The sequence below is a fragment of the Ochlerotatus camptorhynchus genome, unplaced genomic scaffold (genome assembly GCF_037179485.1).
Source record: "Ochlerotatus camptorhynchus isolate MF236.1 unplaced genomic scaffold, CSIRO-AGI_Acam_v1.1 ptg000365l, whole genome shotgun sequence".
NCBI lineage: Eukaryota > Metazoa > Arthropoda > Insecta > Diptera > Culicidae > Ochlerotatus > Ochlerotatus camptorhynchus.
Window position 1 is genome coordinate 786,848 of NW_027040853.1, and position 25,603 is coordinate 812,450.

The 25,603-nt window shown below is 35.1% G+C and overlaps 1 protein-coding gene across 1 annotated transcript in view; it reads right to left on the bottom strand.

Moving 5' to 3' along the window:
• Nucleotides 1–25,603, bottom strand: part of LOC135709812 (lactosylceramide 1,3-N-acetyl-beta-D-glucosaminyltransferase A) — a 118,160-nt gene that overhangs the window by 35,384 nt on the left and 57,173 nt on the right. The gene's annotated exons all lie outside the window — the stretch shown is intronic.

Sequence of the window (25,603 nt, forward strand, 5' to 3'; positions counted from 1 at the left end):
TTTTAAAATGATAGCAGTGATTGTAGAACATTTTTTCAGCTACAACTTTGTTGAAAACTACTTTTCAATCAAATCTAAGGAATAAAAGTTATTAATGATTCAAGTCACTGATGTCTTATGATTATGCTCATTCAACTGTTCAGCCAGCAACATTGGTGTTTCTGGTGCGAAGAATATAACACAAATATCATGGCTACTATGTTACACTGCAGAATACAGTGTTGCCTACAGACCAGCTGCTTGATCATGTCATAAGATTATCAATCTCCTAAACAATTAATAACAATTTAATTTGACATTTGGCAGAAAAGCGATATTCCGCAAAGTAGTAGCTTAGAAAATTTTCCGTAAGAATTGTTATATAAATTTTTGAAAAAGCAATATGGAAAATGGGTAGAAGACAATGAACAAAAAGTTTGGTTTTCCCATACTAATTTCCATATAAACTTCGAATAGTTTGTGCCAAGTCAGTTTCTTACCAAATGAGTTTAAATTTTGGGAGGCTAATCAGGACCTGATTTGAAACCGTTTGAGCACTGTGGAGCGAAAATTTAAAATTTTGCATCAGTCTAATGTGTACGGCTTATTCATCTACCTATATACCTTAACAGTGCAGCGAAAGATTGAGGCGAGATTGAGAATGTACATGTAATTACAGATTATGACTGGTTATGGTGGTTTTGAGAGGGTAGTGAAATATGGTTTTATTGCATACCGTCCCCCCGTCCCCCTCACCACCACTCCAACACAATCTGGAACGAGGCAATGAGCGTCGAAGTTGTGCAAACCGAAAAACCATGATGCCGGAAGTGCACCCGACCAGCCAACCGGTAAAAGGAAACATTGCTACTGCTGCGGTTGTGGTTGACTGGTGGGTGGGGGTCGGATGGGATGGGTTGTATGTGCGGGTTGTGATTGTTTTCCGTGTCAATAAGAAGGAGGACATGCATGGAATACGAATCGAAATGAACTAAATGTGCTGGAACATTACTTTCGTAGCACCCGAGAATGTTGTCGTTGTATCAAGGCGATTTAATCGATTGTGTTGGGCAATTTCTCTTCCGTCTTGTAGCTGAAGGGTTGTATTTGAAAAAAATCTCCCCATATGGAATGCGGAATTTTCAAACTCACTATATTTTTCAGATTTTTTAAAACAAGCTGCTCAAGCTTGGTTGCAATTTAAGATTGAGGATTTTTTTTACTATCTCAGAGTCTCACAATTTTAAACAAAATTTCAAAAAATCGGTATGCTGATTTTCCGGAAAATTGTATTTGAAGACAGAGTGAAATAACAAGAAAATTATATCAGAAATCCATAAGAAATATTATCTGAACAATATATTCCACAGAAATGTGCACGATGGAGGAAAATTGCAAGTAACATCAGAAAAAAAAACCATACGGAACACTTTAAGCAACTGCCAAAGATATCCTGATAAGATATAGATAAGTTCCAAAGAAATAAATACAAGATTAGGATATTTTTGCAAGATTCTGAGACTTGGTAACAAATTTGAAGATCCAGGTCTAAGAAAACTGTTCAAGATTATAGGGCCAGATAATGCTGAAAAGTTGAACAGTGAGAGGGCCTATAACCTACACAGGGCTGGGTAGCGATCAATGCATTCAAAAATGGTGATTTTAGTGTCAATGTTGAAGAAATGAGTGACCAAATAGTGACTTATAGTTGTAAAAAAGTGACCTAAGAGAAGAGAAATAGAGATGGCACACCAAATAAATATTTGAAGAACTAGGCTAATTCGATTAGTATCTCATAAACAATTATGTACGATATGAACCTTTAAAGCGAAAGATTCAATAGAAAGTTTATGACCAAACCCACGGTAGTAGCAAGGGTGTCTACAACCTGAAGAAAAACCTGGAAAACTGGGAATTTTCATGAAATTTTATTTTACCATACAATACCTTGAAATCTCAGGGAATCTCAACATTACTCAGGGAATTTCAAATTATCTTACTAAGGATATTTAAAAAAGTGTTTTTTAAAATACAAACACTTAATTTTCCTCGTTATTTTCTTTCACACGTTGAACTTGAAAGATCCAGAGTGGATTAATCTTCAGCAACAAATTAATTTTAAAAGTTCAGAGGCTTGAAATGTGTTTTTTTTTTCATTTCTGTAATATGCATATTTCCCACAAATTTTAAATTTGAACAAGTTTTTGAAATTCTGGACTCAAAAGTTATATTACATCAAGAATTTTTCAGGAATCTGAAGTCAAAATAATATTCGATGTGTTTTGTCCGTTTGCCTGTGATACAAGATTTGGTTTAGACACTGTCCACTAATTTATTTTTAATTTCCAGTATTTTTCGTAAAGTTATACGAGATACGTTTCGTGTGGCTCAAACCAATAAACAAAAAAAAAAAATTTCCATAGTAATTTGCATATAAACTTCAAATGGTTTGTGTCAAATTTCTTACCGAATAAATTCAAATGGGAGGCTAATCAGGATCCGATTTGGAATCGTTTAAGCACTGTGAAGCGATAATTTCAAATATTGCATCACTCTAGAAGCCACTGACTGGGAAAACCTTGAATTAAACGAGAATCGTAAACATTCGGGAATCTCAGGGACATAAACGGGAATTTTATTGGAATGGCCACCAGGAATGGGTTTTTTTTTTGCTAGGATGCTTCTGTAAAAGTTAGCTGTAAATAGTGCCATCTGGAACTAAACTAATTATGTCTAAAGAAAGCTCTTATTCACTCGAACAACTTTGCCGAAGACACCACCCGAGCAAAGTTAGAGATCAAATTGAAATCAGAATTTGCTGTTATGATGTAACTTATTTTGAATACTCCATTTGATCTCATTTTGGTTGACTTAACGGTTAACACAGCAAAAATGAGAGCAACATTTTACTTTGTTGAATCAAACGGAAAACTAATCCTTCTTTCAATAAAATCAATTTGATTACTGATTTTGCATTCATAATGTTTAACTGAATACGGGCCTGGCGTAAATGGTTAGCATCCATGCTTTTCGAAAGACTTGATTTCAAATCTCTCCTCGGTTTAGTCACGAATGACCTAAAATGTGTTGAACAAAACAAATAAACAATAATCGTTAGTTCAACAACAGATGAACTTAAATCAAATTTAAACAAGAAATTAACAGCAGAACTTCAAGTTAAGCTAGTTAGTTGACTGCATAATGAAAGCAAAATATGAAATCAGACTTCTGTCGCGACAGTTGAAATCAAAATGAGTTTTCATTATGATAGGAACTGCAAACTTTAATATCGATTTGATTTCATTTTGTTAACCGACTTTGCTCGGGCAAACCTCTAGGATGCATGAGTGGAGCGATACGATTGTTCTCCAACAAAAGTAGATTCTGTCCCAGTGTGAGTCGGGCTCATTCCAAAAATACCCATATTCAGGGTGGTCGGTGAATTTTCATTTGAAGTTCCCGGTTTTCCCAGTGCTTATCTCAAAAATTTTAGTATCAATTCGAATAACTTTTATATTCACGAGTTCTTTTATGATTTTAAAACGTCAACATTTACAGAGAAACAGTGTCATGGAAGGTCAGTGAGTCGAATTCTATCGGGCTGAGTAGGCCATTATACCGAATTTAAGAGTGGAAGATTAAGGTTAAATTTACTTTGATGCATTTTCGAGAAATTCAAAAGAAGTTTTCATATAAAAGGCATCCAAATAATGTGAACCTTAAATTAATACAATGTTTTACAGGGTGTCGACTCAACGAACAAAACAAAATTCCCTGATATTCCCTGATTTTCCAGTAATTTTCGTAAAAACCTCCACGTGCTGTCACTACCCGGTTTTGGTAACACAACCCCATAAGCTATAACTTTCCTCAGAATATATTAGTGCTCTATGGACATTTTTTTCATGAAATACCTCACGGACCTTTAACCCATGAAGAGTGGTCCAGTCCAATTTTAAATTAAATAAAGTGTTCCATAGATTTCATAGAATGCAAAAAAGACAGAAATCTCGTGCTGCCAAAAACGGGAAGGATCCGCAATCTACCCTAGGGGCATAAATTCATCCAAATCTCCAAATCATCTTCATCGTGACCAGCAAATCTCGATTAGCAATTTTTCCGATTTTCTCCCGGAGTTTTAGAAATTATCGCGGTTTAGGTATTTTAATTAAGCACATAACTGAAAGTGATGAAGCGATGAAGGTTAAATGGGTAATTTTTAAGATAGCAGCACCTTTGCTGGATCTTGAATTTGGATCTGCAATAGGTTCGAAGTCTTCACAATTTGTGTATGAAAATTTCGCCCAAAACTTTACAGGCTTTCATTTGATTATTCTTAAGCCTCTCCTTTAGATTAATTTCCTTTCACATTGATCTCTTCTATAATAAATTTCAAATTCTCTCTGGAAATCCTTTGAAATTGTTTTTATAATAGTATAGAAATTCTCTGTAGAACACTCCAAAAAAATCTTAAAATTCATCCTTTCTTCGAATTATAAACTCTTTCTAAGAGTTCACTAGAGCTTCATTTTTTTTTTTAATTTGCATGAAATTCTCCGTAGAATTAACCTCAGACCAACAATTGGAAAGGGCCTATTATCTTTTGTGAGCAAAATTTGTAATCCTCCTTCTCTACCAACACCATCTCGCAGGGGAAATTCTCCCACCGAGAATTGTCTTCAAATTGTGCTCAGAATTATCTTGAAGTTCTCCTCTAAATCCTTCTGAAAATTGCATGGAATTCTCATTAACATTCTCTAGAAATTCATTTCAAAATGCGCTTGGAATTATACTCGGACTATCCCTTTAGATCTACGCATAATTATTTTGGGATGCACCCTCAACATTCTCGTAATACCTTGGTGTTATCTCTAGAATTCATTCTAGAATCTGCTCAAATTTGCTACGAAAAAAAAATCTAAAATTCTCTTAATAGTTCTTCAAAGTGACTGTAGTTATTCTGAAAATCTAGACCAGTCCAAGTGTCTTGAAATCTTATTGTGTTTAAGAGAAGACGAGGTATATTTTTCCAGATTTCTCAACTCAATTCATAAGATTTTCACGGTGACTTCAAATTTCAGATTTTTTTCGGTTTTCCCGGTTCACTGCCCGAGCAAAGTCGGTTAACAAAATGAAAGCAAATCGATATTAAAGTTTGCAGTTCCTATCATAATGAAAACTAATTTTGATTTCAATTGCCGCGACAGAAATCTGATATCATATTGTGCTTTCATTATGCAGTCAAGACTTTTTAAATAAAAACAACTAAACTGGAAGTTCTGCTGTTAACATCTTGTTTAAAATTTAATTTAATTCATAATATTGTTGTTGAACTAAGAATTATTGTTTATTTGTTTTGTATAACACATTTTAGGTCATTCGTGTTTTGCCCGGGGTGAGATTTGAGCTCAAGTCTTTCAGCGTGAGAAGCATGGATGCTAACCATTTACACCAGGCCCGTATTCAGTTAAACAACATGAATGCAAAATCAGTAATCAAATTGATTTAATTGATAGCAGGATTAGTTTTCCGTTTGATTCAACAGTGTAACATTTTACTGTGTTAACTTTTGTTTTGCTGTGTTAACCGATAAGTCAACCAAAATGAGATCAACTAGAGTATTCAAAATAAGTAACATCATAACAGCAAATTTTGATTTCAATTTGATCTTCACCTTTGCTCGGGTGGTCACTCTGCATTTCACATATGAAACACTTGTTTTTAATCCCATTATATTTGTTTTGCCTTGAGCACATTTTGAGACCCAGCTCAGTAAGAAAATTATACCAGATAACATGCTTAACCAAAAGCTAATTTGCGGGCGGACTCCTCCGGTGGGAAATAGTAAAAACAACGCTTTCATCTCCTAAATTATGCAAGTTAATTCTATCTAAATTGCAATAGCAGCAACATTACCATAGTAAAACTTTACTGTGAAGCTAATTTTACGAGCTAACCAGGTTTACAATGAATACTTCATACAACCACTCTATGCTGTCAAAGCCATGGTTGTCTACGAATCTTTGAATCATCATTCAATTATAAAAGTGCTACTCCAAGTAATAAAAAAAAACTCCTAAGCAAGGCCATTATCCTAAATTTTTATTAAGTTAGTTCTCTTAGCTAATCAAGCTGTTAAGAACACAATAAGAAGGAACAAGATCTAGAAGTATTCAGAAAAAAATCATTATCTTCTCTTAAAGCTGGGTTTAGACAAGGCAAGTCAATTGATCAACTCAATTGAATTCAACTGACTAGAACGTGTAAACTATGCCATTTAACTGACTTGAATTGAAAAAAATTGAACCAGGCCCAACTTTTCAAACTAATTGAATTCAACTGAGTTGACCAATGACGTGCCTAGTCTAAACCCAGCTTAACTCTTGATAATTCTTGCATTTGCTCAAAAGCACTCTAATGCACTCAAGGAATTGATTTTTGTTGGACACAGCTGGGTCGAGAAAATGAAATTGAAAACCATCCTTAAACTACAACGAGTTTTGTTTGTTTGAAACTAGCGAAGTTAGCCATACTTATTAATATGTTTCTGTTATAGAGAAATATTTCCCTGACTTCGAATGAAATTCCCTGACAATCCCTGATTTTCCAGGTCCAAAAAGGAATTCCCAGATATTCCCTGATTTTCCTGGTTTTTTTCCAGGTAGTCGTCACCCTTTTTTAACAATCATGAACAAGACACAAATATTTCGAAGCAAGAAAATGTTTCAACACATCGTGGTGTGTATAAGTACATGTCTTAATTATGGCCCCTGGAAAAAAATAAGGGTTCTAATAATTTGTTGATTTTTAAAATAATTATAAATATTTAAAAGAAATACAGAATTATTTCTAAAGGGCCACTCGCATTAGATCCGGATCTGACGCGGATATTGTAAAATTTTCAAAATGGCGTCATTGAAAGTTTTCCAAACATTGTAGCACGTAAATGGCACATCTGATTAAAATGAGACAAAGTTGTAAAAAAATAATGATTATTTCATAAATATACAAAAATACGATTGAAAATTCCAAAAATATTAAAACCTAAATATCTCAAAATGTTTTTCTTCGATTTTAGAAAAACCAATAAAAAAAAAGCTAATAAAAATGCAAAATTTTGGAATCTTTAAACTTTTGGACACTTAAAAATTAACAAAAATCGTAAAACCAGAAATTTTAGTAATTTTGTGGAACTTTTGTTAAAACGTTTTTTCATTTAAATTATACTCAGAAAACAAAGTGTTTAAGACATTTTAAATTATTTTCTGTGAAAAAATACAAAAAATCGCGAACTAATAAAAAGTTCAAAATTCTTAACAAAAGTTCTAGTTCTACGATTTTTTTTGTTAGTTTTCATTTACATATTTTATAAGCGTTTAAGGATTTTTTTTCAAAAATTGGCAAATACATTTTAAGATATCTGGGTTTTAACATTTATTTTGAATTTTTATAAAAGCATGTCCAGAAAGACACTATTTTTCTCTACAATTTTACCATTTGGATCTTAAATGCCGTTTCTTTGTTGCATTTTTAAAAAATTCCATGTTCGCCATTTTGAAAATTTTACAAGATTCAAAATGGCCGAATTTTAACAAAAATGTGAATCATTGCCCATAACGAACAATTATGGACAGTTTCAAACAAATAGGAGAAGGTCGATAAAAAATCCAACTTTTTTGTGTTATTTTGACTGGAACTGCTCAAATTCAGAGAAAATCTTGGAAAATAATTCAATGGAGTTTTAATTAAAATAAAAAATTCCAAAATTATTCTGAGAATAAGTCCTATGAAATTCAGAATCCTAAGGGATTTGTGAACAGGGCACTCTGTAGTCTATACTAACATAAAGATGAAAAATTAGATAAAATTAATTTCCAAGACTCTGAGGCTTCGACATCTTTATTTTTCACGTAGGACTACGTCTTTAAATTCTATACTGGGGGTCACATTAAAAAAAATTAAAATTCAGACATGTAACGAAAAATCCCAAACACGGACGCAACGATAGAGCGCAAATCGAACACACGACACATTGTGCATGCTCACATGAGCGAGCTCAATGCTCGGTTGACCGCTCGCTCTCCATTTCACCAATGAAAGGAAGAGAGGAGAAAAGCAGCGATAAAAAAAAAAACGCTTGCCAAATCGTTTTCTTCGTCATTTTCATGACTAGGCCGCCATCATCCGGTCGGCATCACTGGTGTGGCCACCATTTGAAAAACAACCGGCCGTTCTCAGGGCCACCAATTAAAAAATGGAAATATTTAAGAACTAAATGATAAACATATTTGTTCCGTCCACTAGCGGTCCTACGTCAAGCTTCCGTTCGTGCCCCTAGGCACAGACCTTTCTACTTTTTTGAAATGTGTTAACCTAGACTTCAAGATTTGGAGAAAGAGTTAGGATTTTGTTTGAAATATGGGATTGATAAAAAATATTCGAATCATACAAGTTTCGAAAACTTACAAGAACCCAGATTTAAAAACAATTATAGTTATTTTGGCATGGGAAAATTTTCAAGGCTTTGTAGCTTGGAGGAATGTTCAGGGGTTCAGCAATTTATAAAGAAGTTTTATAGAATACCTGAATTGAATAATTATAACGTCCTGGTAAACATCCTAAGGGAAATCTGACCAGCATTCCAAGGTAAACTCTGAATTGTCCTAAGGAGTGCTGAGTTTAATCCCAAAGAATTTCTGAAAAGAAGAAAGAAAGTTAAAAAATAATTCCAACTGAATGTTGACGAGAATTCCAAGAGATTTATACATTATCTTTCTTAGAAAAGTTTTCAATTCTGGTTTTCAGATACCAGGATTCCTGAGGAGAGTTTTACCAACATTTTGAGAATATTTTCAACGGAATTGCAACCTCAGGATAGTATAAAAGGATTTCTATTCCGAAGATAATTTCAAGGTACGAGAAGAATCCCAACGGTGTTTTCTTGTAAGATTAAGAAAATCCCATGATTATACCACGAAAAATTCCATGGTAACTAAATATGGAAAAACTTTGAAAATTTTTGAATAGATTAATATTAATCCATTTGGAAAAGTAAAACATACATTGATTGATGAGCGTTTTAGTAGAATAATTGTATACATAATTACATTTTTTTCTCACCCCAGCAGGCCTGGGTTCAATCCCAGTCAGCGCCGCCGGAATGTTCTGAGGCATAACATCTCTGATAAAGCCGTTGGTCCCCGGTTCATGAGTTGATGGGTCGATAGGTAGGGTCCAGGTGTGGGAGCTGCCATCCTGGCACGTCGGTAGCATTGGTGCTCAGCACGGAAAACAAGATCGACGGAAAAACAAACCAAAGGAAAAAAAAATACATTTATTTTCCTTTTAATTCTACTACTATTGTATCACTTTCACTTTCACTAATTCACTTTCACTACCACTTGAAAAAAACTAAACTAAACTAAAAAAGATACGTATTTCGTTTACTACTTGAAAACTTCTTCAGTATCTAGTCATAGACTAGACTAGATTATGACTAGACACTAAAGAAGTTTACAAGTAGTAAACAAAATACGTATCTGTTTGTGAAATTTGGGGCACCGTGAGTGATAATTTTAATTTCAGTTTATAATGTTGGTTCGTTCGCAACTATAAAAAAAAAAAAAAAAATAAGTGTTTTCGATCGAAAGTGTTCCAAAAGTGCTTTTTAAAGTATTTCGCAGTTGGGTGTGGTAAAATTCGTGCATTCCCGGTTGATTTTCAGTGGAAATTCCGTATCACAAAATTGCCCACCGATTCCTTTTTTTTTGCCGTTCGACGATGACGGGTGTACTTTCGCGAGAGTGTTGTTTATTGGATCCGTTTCTTTAACCGGCTGTGTTTTTTTGTAACCAGCGGTTGTAAGTGTGCCTGCGAATTGCATTGCCTCCTGGGAGGCCGGTTCACCGTGTTCGGATGTCACGCTTTCATCGTGTAGGGCAAACGTTCCTATAGTTACGGTACGTTGGAGGCGTTAGGTTCCTATATTTGTGTATTTAATCTCCATGCATTGAGTATCCAGTATTGAGGAACCTAACGCTTCTGACGTGCCGCAGCTATAGGAGCGTTTCCCCTAGTTATATCGAGAGTCCTTCAGAGACGATAGTTTTTGTTTAACTGCAGAAGGATATAAATCGTTCTCTAATCTATGGGAGCTCTTCGAAATCGCCGTGAAGTCATGGATTCCTTTGCAACATATCGGGAGAGATTGAAAATCTCTTTAATAAAGAAAGATAAAGATATCGGGTGAGATCTTTCTTTTTTTGTTCTATAACATTCATTCCATTATTATATGACACTGAATATGGGGGTATGGGTATGGGACGGTCCAACCAGGGCACCCGGTTTTTTTTTTCTCTTTGATCCCGCGGACTAAGTGTAAGTGTCTTTGCTTAAAGGTTAGCCCTCCGTTTTGACACTTCATACAATGGTAAATTGAATACAATCAGGTGTTGTACTTGATCAAGTCGTACGAGGTGGACAGTCCACTGTCTAATGGTTGTGTCTGCAACAATGAGTGGTTTCCTTTACATACATACATACATACACATCACGTTTCGAAATTTATCACCATTAGGTGAAGTTTTATTCTAGATATTTTTATGAGCCGAAATTAAGTGTCGTTTGTTTAACTTCATTGTTGATGCCATTCAATCGCAATCCAAGTCATCGGTAATATGCTTATTCAACGAACCGTCATATGAGAAAAGCTAGATTTGTTTAATTTTACGTTAATTCAAGCATGAAACGAGCAACCCGCGACCTCTCTTTATCAATATGTTGATAAACATTAATTACAAGCACAACAGATTTCAGCAAACATTCTCGCTCAATGATAAGCAAATCGTTTATTGGATTTTTGTGTCTTAACTGGAACTAAAGTCAGTCGTCAATTTTTTTTTTCAATAACTTTGTAAGCCCTTGGAGTTCTAAACCGAGAATCGAATCCACCACTTTGAGCGTTGTATGGCTCACTAATGCGTCGCTCTACAGGCGCGACCTATCGCGAAAGTCCGATAAGCTTATCAATTTATGAACACCTAAATGTCAAATCTGAGATTATTATCAGTAAAATGCAGTCAAAATAAACACATGTTTTCCACAGGTAGTACACAATAACTGTCTCTTTTTTGTTTTTGACTATATTGCCACTTTAATTCAAATGAAGTAACACGTGACACATGCGAGATCTGAATTTCCGGATTTTGTAAAACCAAACGATTTCATGTTCAGTTATGTACGATTCAATCGCCAACTACGACAACACTATTATGTATCGCATTTTATCTTCATCAACATCACACTGTCTGTTACCAACACTCTCTCTTATCTTATTTTATCATGAGCATCAGTTCCACCCGCATATATGCATTATCAATGGTTGCATGTGCATTGTCGGTCTTGCATGTCCCACAATTTTACCATTTGCCCTCTGTCTTCGCCGTCGTCGGCGTCATGGTCTAGACGACCTTTTCCGCTGGCCCATGTAAGTCTATTCCTGAGTTGATCCGCGTTGACAATTGCAGTGTAGTCAAATGTGATATCATGTCTAATGGAACAGTGCACCAGTACCGTCCTACCGTAATGGTCACGAAAGGGATTATCAGCACTAATGCTATTTCTGCTATTACTAGATAAACCCCGGCCCAGTCGGGCGAAATCACGCAGCAGGTCAGCACTAGTGTAGTATTGCTGGATGTAATTTGTGAATGGCAGTCGATTGCACGCAAAACTATTGTCGGCGCCTTCAGGTATAGACACGGGACTAAATTCCTTGCTCAACAAAACGGCGAACCGTTGTAACGTGCACACACCATATGGCGACAACTTTGTTGCAGGATTATTTTGCAACAGCAGAGGATACCGAAAGGACTCACTCAAGTGGAAGAATTGTGCAGAATTATGTACTCAAGCGTTACAGTTTGATTGTCCTTCTAAAGAAAGCTCGCACGCAAAAGGCGCAAGCAACTTTGACCATGCAAAGTATAAATTTTCAAAATGCGGCCGTGTGCTATCAAGTGCTTTAGTTTTTAGCTCCCTTTCAGACATGTACTAAACAAATAGATTGAACTCATACTTGGTGCCAGAGCAGCAGGGCAAAAAAAAAATACAGTAGCAATGCACTGATAACTACTGCAGTGTCATGTCGAGGCGAAGCTTGTGACTAGAATAAATAAACCGACGATATATTAGGCCCGCTTTACCGGAGCTTAGCGGGGTGGTAATTGTTGACGAAAGGTTAAACGGAATCGTCTGTGGATTTCTCGGATATTTTTCCCAGGTACTAATGTTTGGAATTTGAATTATTAATTTTAATGTCTAATAATAAATCAGTACCTGAGGAACATTGGTTCAATTATTCAGGACGTAACTGTTCCATGGAAAGTTTGCTGTTTCTATTATTATTATCAAGTATCCAGGTACCTAAGACGGTATTTGCTATCAAACATTGGATGTGATTATTCCATGTGAACACAATAAATGAGAATTCGTAATGAATGATAGGAATGCAACCAGTGTTTCGTGTAAAACAAGACACACGGGAAAAAATACGTTCCGAAATTCGTCAACGTCAAAAAAAAATCTGAATTTCAACTATCGCGTAAAATCTCCTTTCGTTTAATTCTGAGCTATACTTGGCATAAACAGCGAAATCGTTTACAAGCTTGCATATAATATTGCTAATTCATGCGATATTGCGCGAAATATCGCGAAAATTTATTCTAGCGTTAATTTTATGTGCGCTATATCTCGCAGAAATTTTGTTTTGAAAATCATGATCTTGTTCTGGTAAACGTGATTACAGTTCAAGAGTTGTGTTTAATATCGTGAACGTGTTCTTGAAAATGGGAACATGGTTCATGGACTATACAACGTCCAGATTGTACAGCATGGAAGTGGACGAAAACTGAAAACGACGGAATATTTGCCTGGAACAACCAAACAATGCAGGTTTTATCCATGCCCCAAATTGACAGCAAACATCTGCCCAGCAGATGGAGTGGACACAGTTTCAACTAATCAATTCATCGGATCTTCGGTCACCATGAGCGCAGCTACCACCACTTTAATCATCATCATAATAACAAGCAACAAGCACTGATCACATCCCAACCGATGCTAGCCCTAAGTTATGATTTAAAAAAAAATAATCATTTTTGGAAAAAATAGAAAAAAATCGATCTATTGGACCACTCTAACATGGTCACCCTAATGAGAAAATAAAGGATTACGGGTCTAATATTTTTCGATAAGCAACAAAACTACCAATTGTTACGAAATTCTGAGAACCACTATATCGTTTTGCTATGGAATGGCTGATAACTTTGATAATTCGCTAAGAACTTTCAACAGAATTTCTTCAGTATGACCTCAAGAAATTTGTTAGAATCATTCCCCTTTTCTTAAACATGCCTCTTGAAATTCTTTGCAGAACAATCAACGCAATTCTTGGAAATATATTATTTTCGTAGTTGGTAAGCTTCTCCGTAGTTGATAGTTCCGTTATAGTACGGCAGTGTATATAGAAAGTAGAAAGTGGGCAAAGGACAATTTTGAGAAAGTTACGAATCGGATAGAGCAACCCCTTTACCAAACTCATCCATTAATGAGGGATCGTGAGGGGTGTTTCCCCCGCCACTACTGACAAAAGGGATGATCGTTGATTTGTTCATGTACCTCCGATGTGCGGAAACAGTTCTATCGATTGTTTCACACTCAAGTCGCCATTTGATTGCTCTACCCAATTGTCGTTTGCTCACTTTCTACATTCTATATACAACTGCCATACTATAACGGAACTATCTCCAGGAACCAGGCATGCTGAAATGGGTTACTGAATCTCAACAGAGCTATCACCTTTCAACTTTCGGGCTAAAATTGTTTGCAATGGGATCAGTATAAGATGATAATAGATTATATTGCAAACATTTTTCTTCCATAAAAACACTGCCGGACAGTGGAAGTTGGATGGTATATACATACATATTAGACCTGTTCATTTTAAACGAAATGTTCGGAACGTAACGGGTCAACCGTGATTACTGTTCGTCATGTTAATTTGTACTTCTGTGTAAATTTTCAGCAAAATCGGTGATGATTTTGAGGTGCTTCAAGTTAATTTTATGTTTTTAAGGTAATTTACGGCTTACAATATTTGTATCTCGAGACTGAAATAACGAAAACTGCTGTAACAACTTTCATAGCAAAGTTTAATGTGTTATCTACAAACTTTGTGACCAAAGGTTGACTATTAGAAGTGATTTTATTGAAGTTTGACTTAGTTTCATGCTCAAAGATATCTTAAAATGTGAAGAATTTTAAAGTATTTGTTCTACGAATTTTCCACCCGTATGATATAAAAATGTGTAGTGTACGGCATAATGTTCCTCATATTGTTCTAGAAGTTTAAGTCCAACATAGTTTTCGTGTTTATTTCATAGATTGAGAGATAAAAATCAGAAAAGAGGCCGTTTTAGCTAAAATTCACAAGACAACAGAACCAATAAAAGTCAATTAGATTGACAGAACATAGTTGCATTGCTTTTCAATGACGACCGATGACTGTTTCATTGATATATGATTTTTTCATAAATATGAATCCTCAGTAGACGTGTTTTTTATCAAAGGCAAGTGTCACTCGAACCATAACAGCAATTTATAAAATAACGAATATTTTGAATGGCTCGAGTGACACTTGCCTTTGATAAAAAACACGTCTACTGAGGATTCATATTTATGAAAAAATCATATATCAATGAAACAGTCATCGGTCGTCATTGAAAAGCAATGCAACTATGTTCTGTCAATCTAATTGACTTTTATTGGTTCTGTTGTCTTGTGAATTTTAGCTAAAACGGCCTCTTTTCTGATTTTTATCTCTCAATCTATGAAATAAACACGAAAACTATGTTGGACTTAAACTTCTAGAACAATATGAGGAACATTATGCCGTACACTACACATGTTTATATCATACGGGTGGAAAATTCGTAGAACAAATACTTTAAAATTCTTCACATTTTAAGATATCTTTGAGCATGAAACTAAGTCAAACTTCCATAAAATCACTTCTAATAGTCAACCTTTGGTGACAAAGTTTGTAGATAACACATTAAACTTTGCTATGAAAGTTGTTACAGCAGTTTTCGTTATTTCAGTCTCGAGATACAAATATTGTAAGCCGTAAATTACCTTAAAAACATAAAATTAACTTGAAGCACCTCAAAATCATCACCGATTTTGCTGAAAATTTACACAGAAGTACAAATTAACATGACGAACAGTAATCACGGTTGACCCGTTACATTCCGAACATTTCGTTTAAAATGAACAGGTCTAATACATATATATATACATACATACATACATTTCCCAGTATTTTTCCTGTTTTTTTTTAAAGTTTCTTGAATTTTTGCGGTTCATTGTTCACCCTGGTTAAAATTGTTAATTTTTAACAGATATGCATATTTTGTCCCAACTACTACATTTTGTTGATATTTTTCAATTTCACTCTACTTTGGTTGTGAAAATGTGACTTTAATGACTATTTTTAGGGAAATAGTTTTTTTTTAATTATTATTATAGTCACTTTAACGCTCTTGGGTCATTCCTGACTTGTCTGGAGATTTGAACTCCTGGCTTTGGCGTCAGAGGTATGGATTCCAACCACTACGCCGGGGTGACTTAAGTGACTTTTTGGTGTAAAAAGTGGTTTTTGAGTGACTGACTTCAAAATAGTGACCAAGTCACTAAAAACTGCTACCAGCCCTATGCTAACCATACGTATGCCTAATGATCCGTCGCCGAATAAAAGAGATTACTTTGATTTCGTCATTAGAAATACATGAGGCACTTTACTCTCTTTATCCATACGTTTTTGCAATCAAGAAAAGTGATCAACCTTTTTTTATAGATTGATGGGTCCAAAGTGTACTCGTCATACCAGTTAAACATATTTAAGCACGCCTCCAATTGGTTGACTCTGCTTAGTTATGATTCAAAAGACAATGAGTGCTGTTTAACAGTTTATTAAAACTAAATAAAAATTTATTCGGTCATGCTTATTCAACTTCTATTGATTTCAAACAAATATTGAGAATAGGATTCCCACATAGTTTTGTAAGGAGAAGTTCTGAGCAGAACTCCAGAATTATTCTGACATGAACTCCTTAGAAATTGTTAGATGAATTTCTGTGGAGAAGAATGCAAGTTCTAAATTAAATTGTTAGGAAATTTTAGAATATTTAAAAAGAAGTTGTGAAAAACAAAACTTTGCGAAAATTCCTACGTGATTCTGAGGAGATTTGTATGGGGATCGTGAGGAAAATTACAGATGAATTTTAATAAGTACTCTAAGAGAATCATTATCAGAATTCAAAAAGAAACAGAGTTCTAAGAGTGTTCTGGCAATAATTTCAACCCTATTGCGAAAGATTCTTCACAGAACTCCAACAAAGAAATTCTTTAAAATACTCAAAGGAGTTTCTAAAAAAAATTTCGAAAGATTTCTGCTGTTTTGAACAGAGTTAAAAGAAATTTTTTTCAAAAGAATCACAGTCTCCGGACAGACTCAAGAGAATTCTAAGAACGATTCCAATTAAATTCTTAGAAGGGGTTGCAAGGAAATTCCAAAAAGAATTCAATGGTTATTATTACGCAGTGTGTTTTTTTGGTTTATTTCATAACAATTTCAAGATAATTCAGAGCAGAATTTTAAGTTAATTCTTGAATTCATATCATGAGAATTTTGAACAACGAAAAATTAAAACCCCGGAAAAGAATAATTCAGTTTTGGTTGTACAAATTTTTGTTTCCAAAGTTCAGCATCTTCCATGCACTTTACATCTGCATTTGAAACGACAATTTGCAATATTTCTGAGTGATTAAATTCTAAAAACAATAAGAAGAAATTATGCAGCAAATAGAGCAAGACAGTCCCCTAACAGTTGTTATGATTCACGACAAATTGTAGATAGGGGAAATGTCTCTAATGTTGGCCTATGGATCTAAGATTGGGCCCATCGCTAAAAATCTGTTATTTATCAATTTTATCTAGATGTACGCGTTATTGGGACGATACTAATGGATATTTTTGGTTGCTATTGAAAATTTAGTCGATTGCTGAATTTATGTATGGGCCCAAATTAGGACACTTAGGCTGACATTACCTGCATTTCCCCTAGATGTTTATTGTTTACCAAAGTAGTTTCATTTACTCGAAGTGTTGCAGCTGAATTTCCTTGAAATGTCATAGTCGGTCTGACTCAAATTTTGAATAACTGTTTAATCAATTGTTTCGTACTTTTCGCTAAAAATTGATAAGTATTGCAACTACTTACAGGATTGTGACTATGTAGTAAAGATGAAGAGTGTTACCTGTAAATGAAAGAGAATAAACATTAATACACATGGTTTCGGAAGAAATTTGCCCCGGGATTAGGCAGAGTTATGGAGACGCTTGATTAAAGACAGTAGAAAAATTAATGTGTAAACAATATTCGGACTTGACGAGGCTTAAAAATTGTTGAGCCAAAAATTTTGAAAAAAATATAGTGTGATTTTCTTTTTAATATAGTCTACATAAATGGAGCACCACACGCGATGTCTGAAGGCACTTTTTTTGCAACATTCATGTACCTCAGATTTTTCTTGACAGGATGTTAGTATTGATTCTAACAATCAAATCTGTGATGGTTTTAAAATATTTCATCTTGGGTTTTTTGAGAACAAGTGTTTTGAAGTTTACAAAGCTGATTATGAAGGCGTATATTGACTATTGACCATACAACAGCATACAAATGCAGTCAAATAAGGTTCAAAAGTTGATTGCATTAATCCAAATGGCATTCAAGAAGTTTTCTTTGACTCCCAAGTAAGATCCATATTGATTTTGTCGACTTTGTGATAAATCAATTAATATTTGTTCATAGCACAATATCTTGTTTAATTTCTCTTCCCTCATAATAGTAAAAGAGAAAAAAGCGAGTCCGAGACAGCCACGACAATCATTGAAAGATTTTTTCCGGAGTTAAATAAAGGAGATAGTAGGTATCCGAAAGTTTTGTGTCTTGTACTCAGCTGCTGACGAAGGTTGCATTTACCACTAAATCATCCTGAGGGGCGGTAAATTTGCTTGGTTTTTTAAAAATAAATAGATATGTTTGACTCAACGGCGAGATCGTAAAATAAATTCTGGCAACCATGACGATATTTTAAAAAAATCGTTTAACTGATAATGCCGAAAATACAGGAATGAAAGTCACATGAGGTTAGTTACTCTTGCCCAGTGAGTTAAGGTAGCCCTCACCTTGAATTACTACGAGTTGCTAGAGCTTCATTGCAGTTCCCATATTTTGTCCATGGAAATTTTCAGGAAGGTTCAGCGACCTTCTAGGAAATTCTGCGAACTATAGTGAACTGTGATGAATTTTAGGAAAGTACTGCAAACTTTAAATAATTTCCTCCAATAAAGCAGAGAAATTCAACAACTTTCAGATAAGTTCATTGAACTTCAGGGAAGTTCTACAAACTTCAGGGAAGTTCTACAAACTTCAGGAAAATTATTAAAACTTTAAAGATGTGCTTCGATCTTCAGAGAAGCTCTATAAACTTCAGGAAAATTCAGGGACGTTTTGTGAGCTTCTGGGGAGTTCAATGTCATTCTGGTAAGTTCTACGAACTTCAAGAGAGTTCTGTGAACTATAGCAACATTATATGAATTTCAATGATGCTCTGCAAAAAGTTCTTTAAACGTGAAGACATTTTGGCAAACTTTAGGATGGTATGTGAACCACAGGGAAAATTTAATAACATTAGGAATGTACTGTGAAATTTAAGAAATATCTGAGAATTTCAGGAAAAAAAAGCCAAACTCAGAGACGGTCAAAGAACATCAAGAAAGTTTGAAGAATTTCATCGAAGTTCAAGGAAATTAAGGAAAAACAGGGCTTTGAACTTTGACTATATGTTTTTAGTATTACTTCTACGTGAAGTCAACGATTTACATAGTTGAAGATGCTAATTTCAAATAACAGACTGTAGTGGTAATTTTTATACGATAGATGGAGTAGATGAAAGCATAGAGTTGATAGTTCTGTTAGAGTACGGCAGTGTGAAGATTGCATATAGATATTAGAATAGCGAGCTATGACATCTTTTAATGAAGGTACAAATCGGTTTTTTCATCTCTCTTTACCAACCCCCCCCCCCCTTTGGAGAAACCTTTGAGGGGTGTCCCCCCCCCCGCCACCACTGGCAAAAAGAGATGAAAACTGACCGCTCAAGTACCAACTGCGTGTTTGAAACAGTTCTACCGATTTTTTACCGCACTACAGTTGTTATTTGAAGGAAGGCATCCAGTCGTAGGTTTTGAATTTGAATGTAACTTTTGTTTCATCGGGTAGTTGGTTGAACAAATCCTACTCTATGTCTTAGAAAACAGGTATAGTAGAAATAATTTCTTGTGATATCTCTTTCTTTTTTACGCTTCCCTTATGAAATGTGATCGAGGGCATGAGCAGGGTAAAAATGAGAGTTCGCCACCCAAACAAATATCGTGAATACGACTCACGCATGTTACATTGCCGTTGACCGGTATAGAAAAGGGAGCAGTTTATGAAAATTGAGGTTCACAAATATCCAGAAGAAAGATGTTAACAAGAAGTTCAAACCAAACTCAACAGTCAAAGATGTGCGGGTTTGTAGCTATTTGTTAGAAAAAAATCATCGCAGAAAAAAGAAATTCATAAAAATTTGCAAATTATGTCTGACGCAGCTTTCTCCTATGAAACGTCCTGCATGTAGTGAAAACAACTTTTTCGCCAAAAGCAGGCAAAAAACTAGCCGAGGTAATTTTTGTAAACGTCGCAGGAAGACCAGAAATCAATGTTTTTCAATTTAAAATTCCAATTTTTTAATAAAAATTTTTATACGAATTTTTAATTACCTTTCAATTGATATTTTGATCTTTGAAATCAGCCCAATAGTTCAAAAGTAATACATTTAAAAAAGAGACATTTAAAAAATAAAATAAAAAAATAAACGATTTTTTGGACCACTCTAACGTTGAAATGGTCATCCTGATGACACAAAATAAAATAAAAATATGTTTCGATAAGGAATAATATTACAATTTTTTACCAAATTCTAAGAATCACCATATTGTTTTGCAATGGAATGGCTGAATAATAGTAAATTTAGAGACTACACAATTGTTTAATTATTTTATTAATTTAAACATTATGGGATCATGACAAAGCTACGATATGCTACGGTACCAATAAGGGAATCTTACTTTACCAGTATTTTAACAACTTTAGTCCCATTTTGAATCATTTTCAGCTGAATTTGTTACGATCCGTAACAGTTTTGTATGATCAATAGTTCGTATACGCCTTTGTAAACGACTAAGTATACTTCAAAACACTTTTTCTCTAAAAACCCAAGATGAAATATTTTAAAACCATCACTGATTTGATTGTTAGGATCAATGCTAACATCTTGTGAAGAAAAATATGAGGTACATAAATGTTGCAAAAAAGTGCCTTCAGACATAGCGTGCACCATACATCATCACGTTGACATTATAAATCTTGGAAAGTTACACACAAAACTTCATGCCCAGGGAATATGCACTCAATAATTCTCTCAAGTTCGATAAATTATCTTCCTTAAAATTATCTTTGAAATTTGTTCAGTCCTTGGTATACTTTTAAGAATCACCTTAGTAGTTTTCTCTTAACGATATTTAAATCCACCGAAAAATTTAAAACAAACTCTTTTGGAATAATGCGTTCTCGTCAGCATTAAGTTCCGCTGAATTTTCTTAGAACTGCCCACGGAAATTCTTCTCAGTATTCATTTGAAAATCGTTTGTATCGCATACAATTCACCTCCGATTTCCTATAAAATATATTCCTCTAAATTACACTCAAGACTTCTAAACGTCGTTGGAATTTTTCTAGGAAACAACTTCAGATTTTTTCCCGTTTTACTCTAAGAATCCTCTACAGAATTATATTGGAAGTTAGTGATTAACTAAAGGAATTCTCATCAGAATTTAAAAATTCTCTGGTTTATTAACAGAATTTCAATCGCCTAAACCAAATAAATCATGTATCATGAATTGCCTGAAATTATTAATTATTTTGATGGACATTTGCTCTAAGGTCCCGACATTGGAAACACTATGTACCTCGGTAGTACCTTACCAGGGAGACAACTTCGAAATCATCTTTATTCTCAATCCTTTGAAGTGTTTTTTTTTCTGGTAGAGCAACAACTAGACCATATTGACACAGCATAAAGGATGACCGATCTAAAGACTTGTTTAAATATTAGAAGTTTATTTTTCATGCAAAGTTTGGATTTCTTGTTTATAAGAGGATACAAACATTTTATATACTGTTACATTTAGCTTGAAAGCTCTCAGTTAATTTTTGATCAAGTACTAATCCACTTGAGTTGACCAAGAAATTGAAACTCTGGTCATAGTGACTATGTGACTAAGTAGTACTACTAGGTTTGAAAAAGGAAGCTCTAGGATTATGTGGGAATATTATTTAGTTTGTTGATTTAGCTTGGATTAAGTTAAGTTTTAGAAGCTATGGGAGAAATCTTTCAGTTTTGTAAATAAGAAGAGAAATTATCTGAACTTTTCTGCAGTCTGCTGCAAATAACACGAAGACTTCTTCCTTTAGCGAAAATGCCTGTGTCATCCGAGAACAAATATTTGTGGCAACCCTGAGGCAAATCAGGGAGATACGAAGTGAAAATGTTATACAAGATAGGCCAAAGAATGCTACCCTGAGGAACTCCTGCTCTAACAGGTAGTCGGTCAGATTTGAAATTTTGATAATTTACCTGCAGAGTTCTGGCAGTTCAATAATTTTGAACTAATTTAATAATATAGAGTGGAAAAATTAACTTATTCAATTTAGCAATCAAACCTTAAAACTGTCGAATTATTTTTCTATGTCTAGAAGAGCAACTCCAGTTGAGCAGCCTGCAGATTTTTTTGAACGAATTAAATAGGTAGCTCTTAAGAGTTGATGAGTAGTAGAATGCACATCGCGAAATCCAAACTGCTCATCTTGCAAACATTGAGGTCGTATTGATGTGAAGCATCATTCTATTCGAAATTATCTATTCAAAAAAATTGCTTATTGAAGAAAGCTAACTTATTGGACTTATCATCGACGAGCTGGATTTTTATCCGGCTTCAAAATTGGAACAAATTTTGCATTTTTCTATTTATCAGTAGAGTATGCCAAATGGAAATATCTGGTAAGGTACTCTCTGGGAGTTTTTTTATGAGGATACATTCACATTTTGAGTGGCGCCGGTAGTGTAGTGGTAAGCGTGATTGCCTCTCACCCCAGCAGGCCTGGGTTCAATCCCTGCCGAGGTCGGTGGGATTTTTCTGAGGCATAAAAATCTCTGGTCACGTCTTCCTTCGGAAAGGAAGTAAAGCCGTTGGTCCCCGGTTCATGAGTTGATGGGTCGATAGGTAGGGTCCAGGTGTGGGAGCTGCCTTCCTGGCGTAGGTAGCATTGGTGCTCAGCACGGAAAACAAGATCGACGGAAAACAAACCCAAGGGAAAAAAATATTTCCCTTTGAAAACTTTTCAGTTATAGATCTTACTTCGTCCAAATCAGTGCTTCTCAATAGGACTAGTAAGACCCAAACTGAAATTATGCAAGTTTCTGAGGTACCACCTATTAGTACTGGAATGAAGTTTTGTGAGCTTCCAAAAGGGTTTGGAACTTGGGTCTAATTTCAAAATATTAGTTTCAAATGTTTTATTCCTCAGGGCAGATAATCAGCTTTTTATTTGTTTTTACAAATCCCGCCAGATAAATTTCATGGCAGAATAACGTGTTATTGCCGTCTACGGAAATTTGTGTAGATGGATCAAGAGCTGAAAATCGTCTTCTATTATAATTTAATCGAATTTAATCTTGTATTTTGGTACTGAGGCAGCTCTTGATTCAACTGTAGATTCATGTCGTAGATTCAAGAGCATTATTAATATCATCTTTGGTTTGCAAAGGAATATGTGGATCGAAGTTATATTCCATAAATGTTCGATATTGCTCCCAATCAGCTCTAAGGCAATTGATAGTAGAGCTGTTGGGATTAGAAATTATTTCTTGGGATATTTCAAAAGTAACTGGAACGTGATCATAACCGAAGTCAGCATGGGTAACCAATTGGCTACAAAGTTGACATGAATCAGATAAGACCAGATCAATAGTTGAGAAATTGATACGAAGAAACCTTCAGTTTTCCATCAACAATAATAGAAATTAAAGTAAGCCAGCCCTTCCCATTCGAGTTATCTACTTCCAACTATCTAGGGCAAATAAATACGATATGCAAATAGGCAGTAATGTCTCCCGACACCAGTCATAAACCATAGGGAGGTCTTGGTCAACACAACAAAATAATTGAAATTGTGGCCTTTGTACTGTTGAACTCAATTACGTTAATGGTCGAAGGACAACTGGATCACTCCTCTACCGGATCGGTATGGCTCGATGTATGGCATGCAATATGCATATAAATGCTTCGAATTTATTACTTTTCCCAGGTTGCACCTACCCATCATCCTGATGGATACATGATGATGTACACACGATACCTGTCACATCGTTCCATCGAAATCTTAAACATCAATTTAATTACTGTTTCGAAGCAGCTTATCACACTGTCCATGGCCAATGGAAATGGAATGAATACCAAGCCCGATGAAATGTAATCGTGTATAAAAAATGCCCATCACCCACAGCTGGAGTCCTGCCACACCGCCGCTGTCTATCATCACTGCTATGCGGAAAACGCCCTACCAACACTTGATATGATATGCAAGTTGGCAACGAACATCAGACAATCAAAAGCATGCGAACGCACCGTTCTATTATTAGCCTCCGGTATCGGCCTCAAATCACACACCGTCAATGATTTTCCTGGGATATTTATAACTTTCCATACTTCGGCAGTACCATGCCGGCTACGCGGCCCGAGCAAAGTCCAACATCAAAATGATAGCAAATCGTACTAAAATTTTGATGCCAACAACAAAAATGAAATCATAATTTGAGTTTAGTTTACGATTGACAAGTATAATATCTAACTTTGTTTTCATTTAGCCGTACTTCTGTTCTACGTCTAAATTTTCTGTTGATTATATTTTGTTTTCCAGTTGTGTCTTTTTATAATAGCAAATCAACAACTGAAAATGTTATTGCAGTTTGTTTGTGTTGCCTTGGCAGAACATAAAACTGAATAATCGTTTTGTCATCAACAAGAAAAATGCACATCAAATAGAGTTTTCGGTTTGCTCTCGCCGATAGCAGAATTAGTTTTCAATTTGATGTCACATGAAGATTCCTTGCTCTCCATTTTGATATTTTAACCGTTAAAACGGCCGAAACGACAGTAATCATTATTAGCTACATCACAACATTAAATTTAGTTTGGAATTTGATCTCATACTTTGCTCGGGTGTCCAGTTCAATCCAACCTACGCGCACTGCTGCTACATGTCAGCAAAGAAAAATTGCCCTCCATGGGGGCGTAACTTTTCTCGTGGAAAAGGGCACTGAAATAGAAACTTTCTTCAGTCTGCCTGCAGACTGTGAAGCGAAGGCGCCTACCAACGATGTCCAATCCCACATACGAGGAGTGTGACTTGAAGTTGCATTCGCCCAGGGGACTTCTATTTCTCAATCAATTTTATAGATTTTAGAAAGATAAAACAAGGATCCTTGAACAAGTGCTGTACACACACACGCACTCATACAGGACGTCATGCACCATAACTGGCAAGGCAACCGAAAGATGCTTTATGAGCCTTCGGTGCAGTGACGTCCTTCGTGTGGAAGGAAAACCTAGTTGGTAAACATCATGTTTGCTATAGCTAATAGTAAAAAGCCACTGCATTAGGGTTGTTGATTTTTCGATAAATGATACCTATGGAGCTGCCATTAATCAGATGACGGGATAATTAAAGCGAACACTGCGGTATCGAGTTGCTACACCAGCGCACACAGTGGTCCGGAATGGGAATTTAGCAGGAAAAATTTAAAGCCAGGAATTGAAACATTAGAAAAAAAAGTTTCTTCCACAAAGATGTTCCTAACAGTTGACCCGAGCAAAGTCTGAAATCAAATTGAAAACTAAATTTGAAGTTGTAATGTCGCTGATAATGATTACACAGGTTGCTGTTGTTTTTGTTTATTTTAACGGTTAAAATATCAAAATTGAGATCAACAAAATCATCCTGTGACATCACATTGAAAACTAATTCTGCTATCAGTGAGACCAAATTGAAAGTTCAATTTGATGTACGTTTTTCCTGTTGATAACAAAACAAATATTTTATTTGTTGTACTGCTAAGCCAATGAAGACAAAACCGCAACAACATATTTTTGAAGAGCAAATGTACAGCAAAATGCAAACAAAATTTGTTATCAAATTAATCAATTGTGTTATAAAAATAAGGTATTTAAGTTTGATGTGTGTTGTGTGTGTATTCCCTCTAACCCCCACTGGCCGGCAGTGTTATGATGGAAGAACTCTACAATATCGCATTTATGGTCATTGTAGAAAGCTTTAGTCCG